We start from the raw sequence: 16,319 nt of genomic DNA, 5'->3' as shown, positions 1-16,319 counted from the left end.
TTTTAATGTAGACTAACTTTTATGCATGTTGGTTGCAACCTGCCCTGGGATTTATGTTAGGATGGCCTAAATACGTAAATCAATAAATAAACAAGATAAAATATACACACAGCTAGCAGCTTCCCTCTCCACCATTTCTATTTCTATTTTGTGTTTTCTATACTGCCGGCTCTCTCAAAGGATTCAAAGCAGTTTACACAAGAAAAGAAGTCACCTCCTAGTGTGAGGGACGTTTACAATGCAATTATTAATAAACCCTGTGATTACTTATATCCATTGATAATTTTCATTATCCCCTCTCGCTCATTCCCTCACCCAGGACAGGATTAACTCTTTAGTGGGCCCTAGGCAAATAGGTGCATTATAAACACATTTTAAAGCTCCTACAACCACGGTACTGCATGGTTTCAAGTGTAGAGGAAAACTGACAAAGGTGGAAGCACTTGATAACACTGCTTGCCAACTCCTCCTACCACTGGGGGAGCATGCAGAGAGGATGGGGAGAATAGGGAGACCTCTGGACGCAGGAGTGGCTCTGGTCCTCTCTCCCCCATTTTTCTTTCTTCTAGCAGTTGAGACGCTAGGACAAAATCTGCCTTGAGAGCTTTAGAGTTACAGATCTAAGAGGGCCCCCTTCCCTAAACAGCTGGGCCCTGGGCATGTGCCTAGTTTGCCTATGCTTCAATTCTACCCTGTCCTACTACTACTACTACTACTATTTAGCATTTCTATAGCGCTACAAGGCGTACGCAGCGCTGCACAAACATAGAAGAAAGACAGTCCCTGCTCAAAGAGCTTACAATCTAATAGACAAAAAAATAAATAAAGTAAGCAAATCAAATCAATTAATGTGAACGGGAAGGAAGAGAGGAGGGTAGGTGGAGGCGAGTGGTTACAAGTGGTTACGAGTCAAAAGCAATGTTAAAGAGGTGGGCTTTCAGTCTAGATTTAAAGGTGGCCAAGGAAGGGGCAAGACGTAGGGGCTCAGGAAGTTTATTCCAGGCATAGGGTGCAGCGAGACAGAAGGCGCGAAGTCTGGAGTTGGCAGTAGTGGAGAAGGGAACAGATAAGAAGGATTTATCCATGGAGCGGAGTGCACGGGAAGGGGTGTAGGGATGGACGAGTGTGGAGAGATACTGGGGAGCAGCAGAGTGAGTACATTTATAGGTTAGTAGAAGAAGTTTGAACAGGATGCGAAAACGGATAGGGAGCCAGTGAAGGGTCTTGAGGAGAGGGGTAGTATGAGTAAAGCGACCCTGGTGGAAGACGAGACGGGCAGCAGAGTTTTGAACCGACTGGAGAGGGGAGAGGTGACTAAGTGGGAGGCCAGCAAGAAGCAGATTGCAGTAGTCTAAACGAGAGGTGACAAGGGTGTGGATGAGGGTTTTGGTAGAGTGCTCGGAAAGAAAGGGGCAGATTTTACGGATGTTGTAAAGAAAGAAACGACAGGTCTTGGCAATCTGCTGCCTCTCTCTCTTATCCCTCTCTTCCTCACCAGTCTCCCTTCCCTATTCCACCACCTCCCTCTTCCCTTGATTGGACCCAACTCTCCCCTAACTAGCCCTCAGCACCCAGGAAGCTAGTTAATCACCCCCAAGCCTTCACCCCACCATGCAGCCAGCCAAATTCCCCTTTGCTAGCATCACAGCCAGTCAGCCATCCCATGTAGCTAGCTTAATTGCTCCCCTTGACACCCCCCTCCCGACTACTGACTTCCTATAGGCACTGCACACCAAGGCACCTATCCCTTGTACCTCCTATTACACCAGCCCTGCTTTTCTTCAGGGTGCCGCTGCTGCTGGTGGATCTTTCTCTTCATTACACTGTACATCTCTCCACAAGTCTTAGCTGCCTGATGCAGGAACTGCTGCACTGATCTCATGAGACTTGAGACCCTGATGCCTCTAGCTGAGTTTCTGCACTGCATCCACCAAATTCAGAGAGAGCTGTGCAGTGCAGTGAAGAAGCAGGACCTGTTCACGGCAGCAGTTAAAAAAGGAAGAAGATATACAGGGTAGGAAAACCCTGGGTACTAGGGAGTAATTTCTGGTCTCCATGGCGACCTGGCATTCAAGATCTGTCAAGCCCTGCTGTATTACATTCTGGTAGGCTACATCAGACCGATCAGTTACTATGGATGAGAGAGGATGTTGAAAGAATGTGTACTGTTAAACTTTACTCCCAGCCCTGTACAGGAAGAATGAACATATTTCTGCCTATCAAACACATCAAACTACGCATCCAGACTGTGCCGTGAGCGGACAAGATGGACAACTGTCTTTGTGCACTTTGAGGATTATACTGTTTTCTGCCATGTTTGTACGTAATGACAGTGGCGTTCCTGTGCCAGCTGCCACCTGGAGCAGATCATCGCTGTGCAGTCCCCCCCAGCGCATCACCTCCTGGGGGTATAGGGAGCAGCTGCGCAGCTGTCGGCTCTGCTGGTTCCCTGCCCCAGAACAGGAAGTAACGTCAGAGGGAACCGGCGGAGCCAACAGCTGTGCGGCTCCTCCCTGAACCCCTTTGCAACATGCACCTGGGACAGATCGCCCCCACCACCCTGCCCTTGGCACACTACTGTGTAATGACAAGGTTTCAATTTTTTTTCAAAGCCTTGCTTAATGCTGTAATTGACCTATATGAGGCATATACATCCAACCAAAAGTATTAATAATATCCTGCAATTTTCAATGACAGCTGGATAGGTAGGTAAGTAAAAGGCCCTTTTACTAAACTGCATTAAGCACAAATGCACAATTACCCCTGGATTCTAGATAGCGCGCCTAGAGATTTGCGCTGATTTTATAACAATGTCCGTAACTTAATCGGCTTAACAAGTTAATCAACATTGATAACAGCTCTTAACAATGAGGAGCACTAATTGGCACTGATTAGAAAGTACACACACAACTCACAAAGCGTATTCTGTAATGAAGTGCTTCAAACTTCTAACTTCTTAAGCCCAATGTGTCTATCACACTGATCATTACTCTGTCATAACCTCACTTTGTATTTGTTTCATACCGGTATTGGCGATCTCCTCTACGGTACTACGTGAGCCACATTCAGCCTGCAAATAGGTGGGAAAATGTGGGATACAAATGTAACAAATAAATAAATAAAAACGTGCACAGGCAAAAACAGGGTGTGGTTATGGGCAGGGAAATAGGCATTTCGTGGGCTTTCTGAAATTTATGCGTGCGTGCGGTATTTAGGCCACATTTTCATTGCTGTAAATGGATGTGTGTAGTTTTAGGTGCTGAGATATCAACTAAGTGTATTCTATAATCGGCGCCTAAATCTGTGCTTATTCGGCACAGATTTCAGCATCAGTTTTTTAGGCGCCATATATAGAATCTCCTCCTTAATGCCGGAAAAATTGCCTAACACAAGACACACTAAAGGACTCTGCATTAGTTTTGCCATTTGCACATGCTAAGCGTGCAGTATTTATTTATTTTTTAATTTTTTGGAGGGGGCATGTCAGGGACGGAGAGTGAGCACAGATATGCTATTCAGCGAGTGTGCTGACATTGCCGCTGCACTAACTGGGTTATCTGATTTTATATGAGTTATTTTTATTGATATGAATGGAAATTTGTGTGTATATCTTTCTTATTGGACTATTGTATTTCTTTGTTGGTGTTTTATGTGATTTTAATATTGCATACCGCTGGGGTCTTTTTCTTGTAAAAAGTGAAGCGGTATAGCAAGTTTAATAAACTGTAACTGTAACTGATTAGCATATCCATCACACAGGAGTCCTTAGAACCTCCTAAATAGGAGTCAGCAAGTGCTCCCATGTTAATTTTTTTCAATGGCCGCATGGTAATGCTAACATTAAATCGCGAAGCAAGGAGAACAGGAAACCACCTCTACAGGAACACAAAGGCAATAAAACAAAGTAGAGGAGGCAACAAGAGTAGCAGCTCTGAGAGTATATGCAAAAAAATCCCACACAGGTAATTGTCCAGGAGAAAACCTTTATTTGCACCAGTATGGACCTGACATGGGACCATGTTTCGGCGGGGCAAACCCGCCTGCCTCAGGGGTCGTAGAGACACTGATAGATGTTGGAAATCAGTACAGTCAAATAACCTGTAGTGAGCACCATATATAAACATATACGGCGCTGCTCTCAGGGAATGGTAAGACAAAGTGGTGCTGAAAAAGCCACAATGTGTCATGGAGTCTCAACAGGACACCACATCTATGGTACTCCAGGTTATTTGACTCTACCGATTTTCAATATCCATCAGCGACTCTACGAGCCCTGAGGCAGGTGGATTTGTCCCGCCGAAACATGGTCCCATGTCGGGTACATACTGGTGCAAATAAAGGTTTTCTCCCGGACAATTATCTGTGTTGGATTTTTTCGCATATACTCCCAGAGCTGCTACTCTTGATGTCTCCTCTACTTTGTTTTATTGTCTTTAACATTAATTTGTAGCCAGATAGTCAACAAATAGAAAAATGATCTTGTATGGCCTGTGCTAGAAATAGCATGTGGATGATCCACAGGTGCTTTCAGACCTACATACCTAATCTTCAAAGGGAAAATACCCCTTTGGAAATCAACTACAATGTACACTAGTGGTGAGAAGCTGCTGAATGTGCAGTTGTTACACAAGCAACAGAAAAGTGCTTCCTGAACAGTCAAAAATATTTCATAAATAATCATAAATGATTTCATATCCAAAAACTATTTCCATTATTTAAAGAAAGGATATGTAGCAATCAATGTAGAGAAATGAGTTATTAGTTGCATCTTTTTACTGAATTTATGCATTGGGAATTCTGCTCCCAACGTTAGGTCAGTGCTTTCTCTTGAAGGAGACAGAGTCCTGAACTCTAGACACACCTGTGAATAGAGTTTTAAATATAGCTTGTCTGCTGACCTTTATTTCTACATATCCAAGTGGACTAACATGGCAATTGCAGTACTTTACTAGAGATGGGATAACCTTTACTTTCCATTAGGGAATGTCATTCAGGTAAGTATTGAAATCTTTTGATGACCCTATAGGTATACCATAACTTAGCTGAAGGCAGGCTGGTCCAGCGGGTCCTGGAGTATTTCAGGATAACCACAATGAATATGCCTGAGATAGATTTTCATGCACTACCTCCATTGCGTATCTCATGCATATTCATAGTGGTTATCCTAAAAACCTGACTGGCTAGGTGTGCCTCCAGGAGAGGGTTCAGAAACACTGGTCCAAGACATGGTAAGCATCAGTTCAGTCTTGGATCTCTTTAGATACCTATTCAGTGTCTGGGATTTAAAAGTACTCCACACAGGCAAAGCACCCTTCCCAACCGTTCTGTATCATTATTTTGAGGAAGAGATAGAGGAGGGATGAAGAGGAGAGGTGGGGAAGGAGCAGGAACCGTTGTCTTTTTGAAAACCTGAATATCTCTCCCCAGAATGTGATTCCCATGTTGAGGCTGTCTTAGGTCTAGTGACAAATCTTCTTAGGTTGTGGAACTACCTCTGTTACCTAAGGCAGTGGCTCATTGATTGAGACTCGCATTCCCTGCAGTTGTCTTTTTTTAAGGAAGGATATCCTCCATGATGAGTATTCACGAGGCATTTCAGCACTTTACTATAGATAAACTGAAGGCAGACCTCTTTCTTAGGAAGAAATATTTGGCACTGGTATAAAGACTGCGTAACACTCTTAGAGTATTGTTCAGAGTGCTCTATATGACTATGAGATGCTGCAGGAGGAAAGCATCCTTACTGGAAAACTAAAGGGCAGAAATCTAAGAGACATTGCACATCAAACGGAATTCATTATACCCGCACTGAAAGGAAAGAAGAGAGATTCAAGACACAATCTAAAATCTAGAAGGAAAGAGGGTAGAAGCAGATAAAATTAACCACGGAGAGGGTCATTTTATAATAAGTCACCTATGTGTGGCACCTATTTTTAGTGTATTTTATAAAGACATGTGATGAGGGGATTTTCGAAAGGATGTTCAAGTCAGAAAAGGGACGTCCATGTCAGAACATCCCAAACAGACATCAATCTCACATGTATTTTCCAACAGGAAATACATAGAGATGCCCTGTTTGAAAATATGTAAGATGGACATCTGTGTGCTGGAGACATTCGGCATGAACAGCCATTTTAGAAACTGGAACGTCCAAATTATGAATGGAGAAAACAAGGGACATGGATGTCTGTATGGCAGCATTCTTAGAAAATGGCTACAAAGACATCCATGCAGAGCAGGGGGGCAGTGTGGTAGTTAGTGCAATGTAAACCAAGGGACCCAGATTCCAACCCCACTCTTTTTTTTTTATTGGTGAGCCCTCCAGAAACAGAAAAATACCTACAGTACCTGAATGTACACCACTTCAATAGTCTTCAGGCTTGAAGGTGGCCTATATATTTAGGTACAGTAGGTATTTTTCTGTTCCTGGAGGACACACATAAAAAAAAAAAAAAGAATTAAAGTGTGATGTGAATCTGGGTCCCTTGGTTTACAGTCCACAGCACTAACCACTAGGCTACTCTTCAGTTCTGCAGGTTGCTCTCTTCAGAATGCCCATAATACCTGCAGCTGACATAGAGCCTGGTTTCCTTCAAGGTTTCACTTTCAGGGAAGATAGAGGGAGACAGCAAATACTGAAGGTTTAAGGAGGGGTCATGCATTAATCCTTCCAGTGATCAGCTCCTTAGAGCACCTTTTTGTACTGTAGATATGATTGAAACAGGTCTAACTAAAGACGTCCTTCTTTTTAGACTTGGACGTTTCTTTCCATTTGATTATCGCTGTTAGACATCCTGATTTCAGGCCTTCCCTAGACCTGCCCAAAACATGCCCACAACACTCCCCCTTGCTCTTTGGATGTACGGTAATGTCAGACGTCTAATTCCTGTCTTTGCAAAATTGGAATTTGGATGTTTCAAGCACATGGATGTTTGTTTTAGCCATTGGAGACATCCATATGGTATGAAAATAAGTGCCATAAGCACCTATGTCTGTAAATTAGATTTTGCCCATGCTCCACCCAAATTCCTCCCTTCAACAGTCCTTGAGTATTGCATTCAGTTCTGGTCACCGTATCTCAAAAAATATATAACAGAATTAGAAAAGGTTCAAAGAAGAGCAACCAAAATGACAAAGAGGATGAAACTCCTCTCATATGAGGAAAGGCTTAAGAGGTTAGGGCTGTTCAGCTTAGAAAAGAGACAGATGAGGGGAGATATGATTGAGGTCTTCAAAATCCTGAGTGGTGTAGAACGAGTAGAAGTAAATCGATTATTTACTTGTTCCAAAAGTACAAAGACTAGGGGACACTCGAGGAAGTTACATAGAAATACTTTTAAAACCTAAAGGAGGAAATATTTTTTTTCACTCAATGAATAATTAAACTCTGGAACTCTTTGCCGGTTGTAGCAGTTAGTGTATTTGGGTTTAAAAAAGGTTGGATTAATTCCTAGAGGAAAAGTCCACAGTCCGCTATTGAGACAGACATGGGGAAGCAACTACTTGCCCCAGGATTGGAAGCATGGAATGTTGCTTCTAATTGGGTTTTTGTCAGGTACTTGTAACCTGGATTGGCCACTGTTTGGAAAACAGGATACTGGGCTAGATGGACCATTGGTCTGACCCAGTATGGCTACTCTTATGTTAAGTTCTGTTGGGTTTAGCAACCTCAATGATTTTGAAATGTTGGCTCCTATGACCCTGCTTAATGAATAGACAGAAGGGAGGTCAATAGTAGTTCCCCTTAAGTACTTTTAGAAATTAGCATGTGCTTCAGACCAGCAGTAAAGTTAGATTTTACATTTCACACATGTGGTGGAGTACAGTGAGAAAGCGTTAGTCCAAATATGGGCTAGTTTTACTGATAAACGGGCAACGGACAATATTTACGATTGGACACCACCCCAAACCTTCAATCATTTTTCTCAGGTCTTCTGTCTGTGTCTTGTGGCAGGTGATAGGGAAATTGAAGTCCAAGATTTGGTTTCCTTGCAGAGAAAACTTTCCTGGGATTTCTTCTCATAACTAAAAGAAATGTTCAGGAAAGAATTATGTTGCACCTTAACAGTTTGTTGTCAACTAGCTTGAGGTTGCTGCTGTTTGAAGAGTGTAGAAATCCCCCTCCCTCCCTCCCTCCTTCCTTCCATGATCCATCCAGTGCACCGCAGATCTACAATTTGCTTCATTCAACTGTCAAATAAATTGGCGTGTACAGTAAAAGGATAATACTTCCTTAATGATGCATTCGCTTGAAACCTTAGCAACTGAGGCAAGGATTTACCAGCAAGGCAACACACCAGGAAAGTGAACGCTGCAATTTATACTGACAGCTGATTTTTCCCCCATCCATCAAGCAGGCGCAATCTGTAATAATATTTACTGCTAATAAACGCTATGCTCTGAGTGAGTTAGAAAAAAAAAATCGGTGTAGTGTACAAATGAGAGTGGAGACAGGGTGCCTTTAATTGCTGTGCTTTAGTCAGTCTCCCGTTTAAGGGTGCAGCCTGCGGATCCGTATTTAAAGCGGCGCCATCTGGGAAGGTGGGTGGCTGGGAAGGAGGGAGGCAAGGAGGAAAGCTGGTGACTTCGGAGTTCCTTTGCACCAGGCTTGGAATTTCAACCCCTCCAGGAGCTGAGATAAAACGGGTCGATCTCAGAACAATTTGTGCTTCCTTCATTACTAGGTTCCCGGGTTAAAAGAGGTCTTTAACCTCACGCTGTATCTCGTTTATCATATTTATTGACAGCTGGCAGATTTCCGTATAATTACATTATATTCTTGCCATATCTTAGGCGAGCTTTGTACATAATGCAGGAAGCGAAATAGTGGGGCTAGGCAGAGGCTAGCAGGAAAGCAGAGTTGAAAGCGATGCTGAGATGACAGGAAACGATTCAGAGATGTATCACATTAGGTGCTGAAATCAAAGCAGGGCAGATCCAGGCACGTAGGAAGCTAGTAAATTAATAGAACCGGAGGAAAAAGAGATACAGAGGGGAAACACCTCAATTACATCTGTAGAAGAAGGTGATACATGCACTGAAGAAGAGAGAAAACGAAGCTGCGAGCCACAGAGATGGAACAGGATTTGCTTGCCGGACATGTTTATCCACTCCTATCCTAGATAAGATAATATTCAAGCACTTTTCTGACCTCATGTGCAAACTTCTTAAATTAATCCCCTTATTTTCTTACTCTATCTTACCTATCTATACTTTCCATCTTTGTTTATACCCTATGCTGTCTATTAAAATGCTTTACCTTTTGTTATTTGAGTATTTTTACTGCTGTAATTGCCTATTGCTCATGCTTGATTTATTTTTGTTGTTCAAAAGGTGTAAATAAATCCTAATAAATAAATGAATGTTTTATCTTTGTTGTCCTGTATACAGAAACTAACAGCTAGGTGAATGCTAATGATATGAGAGAGAGAGAGAGAGAGAGAGAGAGAGAGAGAGAGAGAGAGAGAGAGAGAGAGAGAGAGAGAGAGAGAGAGAGAGAGAGAGAGAGAGAGAGAGAGAGAGTTGGCTTGTAGTGATCAGCTTGTGATCCTGAATACAGAGATACATGTCTGATTGTACTGAGCAGGTACTGGTACCAGATACTGCGACAGATGGATCAAGAAAATATGTTAGGATGGGGACTGAGAGCGAGGAGGAAGTCACATTAACTAAGAACAACTTCTGTTTTTATTCCGTGATATGAAGAGTTAAATAATGAGATTTCGATGAGATCAAAAACCCCCGTCATTGCCAGGTATAGAGATCTATCTGCCTGTGTCTGTCTCCCCCTGGATATTGCTATCACCACCAATGAGAGAGATCCCCCTTTCCCTAGGAGGTTTGGAGTTGTAGCTCTGGACGTAAAAGCCAGTACACGCCTACTCGGTTTGCAGCCTCTACATCTTACAGGGAGGCAGAGATGGTGCTCGCTCTGTTTGCCTCCCTCTGACAAATGTTCCCAGTTAAGCACCCCCTTTCTGTGCCTTCACCTAACGGGATCTCCCTACTCAAAACAAGACGCCACTAGACACCTTAATGTAGCGGTAGATAGGCTTGAGCAGGAATGCTAGAGCTGCTTAGAGGGGAAACCCTTCAAGAAGGGGTGCCGTCCTGCCCTCTTCCGATTGCGTGTCACTTGACTGATGACCCGCTTCCAGAAAGTGCAGGTTGCTTGCCGAAAGAGCCGGCGAGCTAGTGAGAGAGGTTCCAGGGAGCTACGCAACCTTCCCTTTAAAGAGCTTGGGACACAACAGGCTACCTGTGATTTGCTAAAAACTGCTGACTTCGAGGATCTTATTTTTAGCTCTGAGACTACATATTCTTAGCCACAGTTCTACGTAGGAAGAATGGAACTAGAAAAACAGCAGAAGGCTGAACTGAACTGTCGCATATTTCTTATTTTTATTTTAGGCTGCGTGTTGCCATTACGCGAAATCTTTTTTTTTCTCTCGCTCTCTCTCTCATTAGAGGTCTTCCCAAGTCTGACGATAAGATCAGGGCTTTAAGAAACAGTGAAGCCTGCTGATTATTAACTGTATCTACCCGCATTATGTATGCATATCTATATATCTATAGATATATCATTGAAATGAACAGAAAAGTTAAATAAACTCTTAAGAATCAATCGCTTAACATTTCTAATGTACACATAAGCATCAGATAGAACTTGGAGAAAAAAAATAAGAACTAGATAAAAAGACCGAGAAAGATTTAGAGAATAGGCAGGAAATCGATTAGAAGCAAGGTTTTCTTTTTTCTCAGGGATAGTGGGAACATTCATTGTTCCTGTACTCACCTTCTTCACAGCTAAACCCACAATCAGTGCCTAGATCTTGGAAGTAAACACTTGCATTTCCCAAACTTAACACTGTAGTGTACACCCAGCGAAGCTCACAAGCTTCTCTCCTTATTCCAGACTGCACCGCTAGGAATTATTATATTCAACTTCAGCTAGATGCAACTCGAGATGCTAAGCAGTCACCCTACAAACAATGTGTGACTCTCCAGCCCCTTGAGTGAAAGCTTAACTGCGGAAAACGTGCTTTTTTAATGGCTACATGTGTGACAAATCACTCCAGGGATTGAGTTAGATATACCTTGGGTACGTCCACATCGCCCAAACCATTGCCTCTGTCCAAAGTGCTGAAACGATCCTCAACGCAAGCAATGGAAGAGAAGCTCAAGCAGAAAAGGCTACAATCTATACTTTAATTAAGTGACACTTGATATTCCTTTACACTGTTCCTTTACCCACGCTTTGTCACGTGAATATTGCCTTGCCAAACCCGTCCTGTTCATAGTTGATCACATGTTGGCTGGACCCGTTGCTTAACAAGAGGATTAGCCATTTCATTTCCGTGTATGTTCACCTATGGACTTTTTCAGATCTATCGTTACAGAGATGGGAATCTAGCTCCGTCTCCCTTATTAATAGCAGTCATCCTACAGTAGTAGTACAGATAAACAGCAAACATATATAACCTCCCCCCCCCTCCACACGGTGCCATATTAATCCTAAATATACACAGATTTCACATCTAATTTGAGATTAAGAAGCACACGAAATCATTAATTTCAAATTTGACACATGCAGTCTTAAATCAGAGTGCTTCAATTAAAGTTAAATAAAAAGACAATTTATCTGGACCCAGTAGGTTCTATAATCTTGTACATTGAGTATTAGAACAACTGAGCTTGATATATAATATGCTGTTGTTAAGCAACATGTTAAGCTTTTTTTCAATTATAAAAAAATAAATTTATTGGTACTCACCATTGTTTCTTTGCTGTCCTGGAGACAGAAGTGTCTTAAAATCCAGTCTCTCCAACAGATGCTAGAAGGTAATGTGTCTTCTTTGAAGTCATCATGTGAGAACTTCTGCTATGCTCAGTGGATCGCCCACCACTTGGTGTGACTTATGAATCTAATAACCCTTTGTAATATCCGCAAGCTTAAACTCTCAACCACCTTGGTGACTACAGAAGACAGAAAGCAACTGGCAGCGATTTTTTTTTTTTAAACCTATAGATTTACGCAACACCTCAGCTCAGAGACACGTTTCTTTAGTTCTTACGTGATCCTAATGAATGAAAGAAGTTGCCAACGATTATCAAACGATCTGCTCTGTAACGTGGCTTCTTGGATGGCTCGACCATCTAGAAAAAAAAATAGCAACTGGAACGGAAAGTTCCCGGAAAAGTCCTTCCAGCACACTAGATAAACTCCGAGGGAATCAAGACCACTTTTATGCAACTTGCTCTCTCACACCTGGGGCTTTGCAAGCTGAGCTTAGCCCGGGAGATCTGCATGTTGGCACAGGTAAGGAAACATTTGGCTTCTTTAATGTCACGCTCACTTTTGCTAACACGGAAATCACTCCGGGGACTTGTTGAATATTAGCTTATTTCGACAGTATGTGAAAAGCTTAGTAATCATTCCCCGTGACGATTGAATAAACAAAAGAAAGTCATTAGTAATGTTACCCTTGCAAAAATAGTGCTAACATAAAACTTTGCAGAAGTTACATTCATATATGTAAAGCATACTTACCTATTAGCTTGAATGAGTCTGAATTTTTTTTTTTAATCTTCCTACTAAGATTGGTCAGAACTTTACTGAAAGGTGCTCTGTCAAAGTAAGAGATTTGCAGAAGTCTCTCTTTCTCTAGTAAGCAAAATGAAGTTATTGTTGCCTGAGCAGTAACGGGCTCCTGTCTGCTGACAGGAACAACTCTAGCAGTGAACTTGACGTGCGAGAGAAGAGAGAGAGAGAGAGAGAGCCCTTCCGACATTCAGACCTCATCAGTAGTCTTGGTAAATCAATGGAAAATAACTAGAGGAACATTTTTACGTGGCTTAAAGTCTTTGTTTCCTGCAAAATAATCTGCCATTAGCAAATTCAGTTATGTACAGTACTTGGAACTAGGATGACAGAGCAGAGTTATATATTACTCTTTAGCGTTGAGGGTTAATGACTACCGGTAAACCCTTGTAGCCCAAACTGGACTAATGAGTAGCAGAAGGACAACACTTAAAGGCATACAGTGGAAAAGCTCACATACAGTATATTATTTGATAGAAGGTTATAAAGGAACTGAAATCTAAATTCACAGCCCCCCCCCCCCCAAACTACAAGGATGAATGCTTTAGTAAAGACCTAGGTACCCCCTGTGGAATAGGATAGATGAAGGTACACAAAATCATAGAGGATGAATCGGTAAATAGATATGTACATCCGATGAACGAAATGCTTTTCTTTCCATGGCTAACTCTAGTCCATCAACACCTGAACACCTACATTACATCAAAATTGTTGTTTTGTGTACTTTATGGCAAACGTATATATATATATACACATTAAAAAAACGTCTATGAATGATCTCTAATATTTAAAACAGCACTATGAAAATGTTTGGTTTCAGCTTATTAGCTTGCATCATGAAATGAATTAAAACTGTATTGACAAGATCATCCAAGTACTATAAGATTAACTTAACTGCAGATTATGTGCAAGACTGTCTGCCTGCTTTGACTAAAATACACATGATGTCAGACTTGTCTCCTCCCTATGTATCAGTTTGTTTAGTTTGTTATATGGGTATTGATTTATATAGGGAACATTTGGAATGATGGTGGCATTGCTGATTTTGGAATGGAAACCTTTTCACATTATCCATTAGGTTGTAATGATCTATGAATCAGACAATGACAGTTTCATCCTTCTAGAAGAGACTTTGTAAACTGTAAGAAGGATTCAGGATTACTTTCTTTTCTTATGTGACACATAGAGTATGTCAACTTTAACCTCATAATAAATCTTAGAAAGTCTTCGGAATTTAGGTCTGATTGGGTTTTCCTTACTTCTGTAAAAGGGAATGGCATATATTTCATTGACTCTCTTTTTGACTTATTCATATAGGTCATTGATGCAGAAAGTACCTCTAGCTGGGAGGGCAATTTAAAGAGGGTTGCAACTTCTGTCAATCTATGTATAAACCAGCAGAGGTTGCCATAAGACCTTCACTATTGTCCCAAAGCACAAGACATTGTTTGCAACTCAAGGGTATTGCAAAAGTTTGTGTGCAACAGAGTGCTTTTACCTACAGATGGTTATCATGGTTGCTTAATAATAAGAAAGGGAATGGTTGAGATGATGTACAAATATGCTACACCAGAAGGTGCATGCATGAATTTCTTTAGCTTTCATGAGAAAAAATGCCAAGTTCTTGACATTGGTCTTAGATGAAAGCAAAAATCTTTGTGGGCTGTGGTATCCCTTATTGACCCAAAGTACAAATTCTACAAAGACTTTGTTTGGTTTAGAAACTACAAAGATCTCATCTTAGAAAAAAGTGGTCAGTACATCAGAACCACATGTATCAGGTCTTAATCAGTCTATATTCTCCTTCCTTCCTTTTTTTTTTTTTTGCTTGCTCCAAGCATACTTGAATTTTGCACTGATTTTGATCCTACCACCTCTGCTGGAAGTCTATTCCAGATTCCCACTACCATCTCAGTGAACTCACTTTTTCTAACATTCCTTTTGCATTTTCTTCCCTCTGTCTTCATATGGTGACTCCTTTTCCTTGAGGTTTAAATTCAGTGGAAGATTACTAGATACTTGAATATCTCCCTTTTCACTTTTGTCCTTCTAGAGAATCCATCTTTAATTCCTTCAGACTTTTATCTATGGCTTATATTACAGACCATGCATCATTTCGGTGACCATTCTTAAACTGCATCTTCTACTATAGCAACACTCTTTTGTATAAACATGGACTCCAGAAATGAACCCAGTCCTCTACATGCATTCTCACCAAAAATAGACTAGAAGGTTCTCAATAAAGGGGAAGCTCATACTCCCCTATCACGTTCATTCCTGATACTTCCTGATCAATGAGTTCTTATAATTGTTGTTTCTTTATTATCAAACAATAATCTGTAAAGAATGTGCTATATAAACATGAGCACCCCATTTTATGAGAACATTCTTGTCCTTTTAATTGACAGAGAGATTTGTGTGTTTCACAGGTGGTCGTATGTTGATCCTATCATGTTTGCAAGTTGATCATCTTACAGAGAAAGGTTATCATGCATGCTACAACCATATAGGATATTCTGGCTATGGTGGATAAGTATACTTCCAAAATGAAACTGGAGTGGAGGAGAAGCCTAATGGTTAGAGAAGCAGCTGAGAACCAGGGAAGCCAGGATTCAAACTTTACTGTCACTCCTTGTAATCTTAGGCAAGTCCCTTAACCCTCCATTACCTCTGGTACAAACTTGAGGTTGTGAGCCCCGAGGTGACAGAGAAATGCCTACTTTCCTGAATGTAACTCATCTTGAGATACTATTGAAAAGGTGTGAACTATATCCAAATCCCTTTCCTTTCCAAGAAAGGTGACACATCTGAACAAGTAAGCAAAAGCAATGATACTTGTCTCTAATATAACAGAGTAAGAAAGCACTATTTCCGTGGGAAATTACACAAGATGCTTCTGTCCCTAAAATCGAGTGTAATACCGGAAGACTGGAGGGTAGCCAATGTTACTCCGATTTTTAAGAAAGGTTCCAGAGGAGATCCGGGAAATTATAGACCGGTGAGTCTGACGTCGGTGCCGGGCAAGATGGTGGAGGCTATTATTAAGAATAAAATTGCAGAGCATATACAAAAACATGGACTGATGAGACAAAGTCAGCACGGATTTAGTGAAGGGAAGTCTTGCCTCACCAATCTAATGCATTTTTTTGAGGGGGTAAGCAAACATGTGGACAATGGGGAGCCGGTTGATATGTATATCTGGATTTTCAGAAGGCGTTTGACAAAGTGCCGCACGAAAGACTCCTGAAGAAATTGCAGAGTCATGGAATCGGAGGTAGGGTATTATTATGGATTAAGAACTGGTTGAAAGATAGGAAGCAGAGAGTAGGATTGCGTGGCCAGTATTCTCAGTGGAGGAGGGTAGTTAGTGGGGTCCCGCAGGGGTCTGTGCTGGGTCCGTTGCTTTTAATGTATTATAAATGACCTAGAGATGGGAATAACTAGTGAGGTAATTAAATTCGCCGATGACACAAAATTATTCAGGGTCGTCAAGTCGCAGGAGGAATGTGAACGATTACAGGAGGACCTTGCGAGACTGGGAGAATGGGCGTGCAAGTGGCAGATGAAGTTCAATGTTGACAAGTGCAAAGTGATGCATGTGGGTAAGAGGAACCCGAATTATAGCTACGTCTTGCAAGGTTCCGCGTTAGGAGTTACGGATCAAGAAAGGGATCTGGGTGTCGTCGTCGATGATACGCTGAAACCTTCTGCTCAGTGT

The sequence above is a fragment of the Microcaecilia unicolor genome, chromosome 4 (assembly GCF_901765095.1).
Source record: "Microcaecilia unicolor chromosome 4, aMicUni1.1, whole genome shotgun sequence".
NCBI classification, from domain to species: Eukaryota; Metazoa; Chordata; class Amphibia; order Gymnophiona; family Siphonopidae; genus Microcaecilia; species Microcaecilia unicolor.
This window is presented reverse-complemented; position numbering follows the sequence as displayed.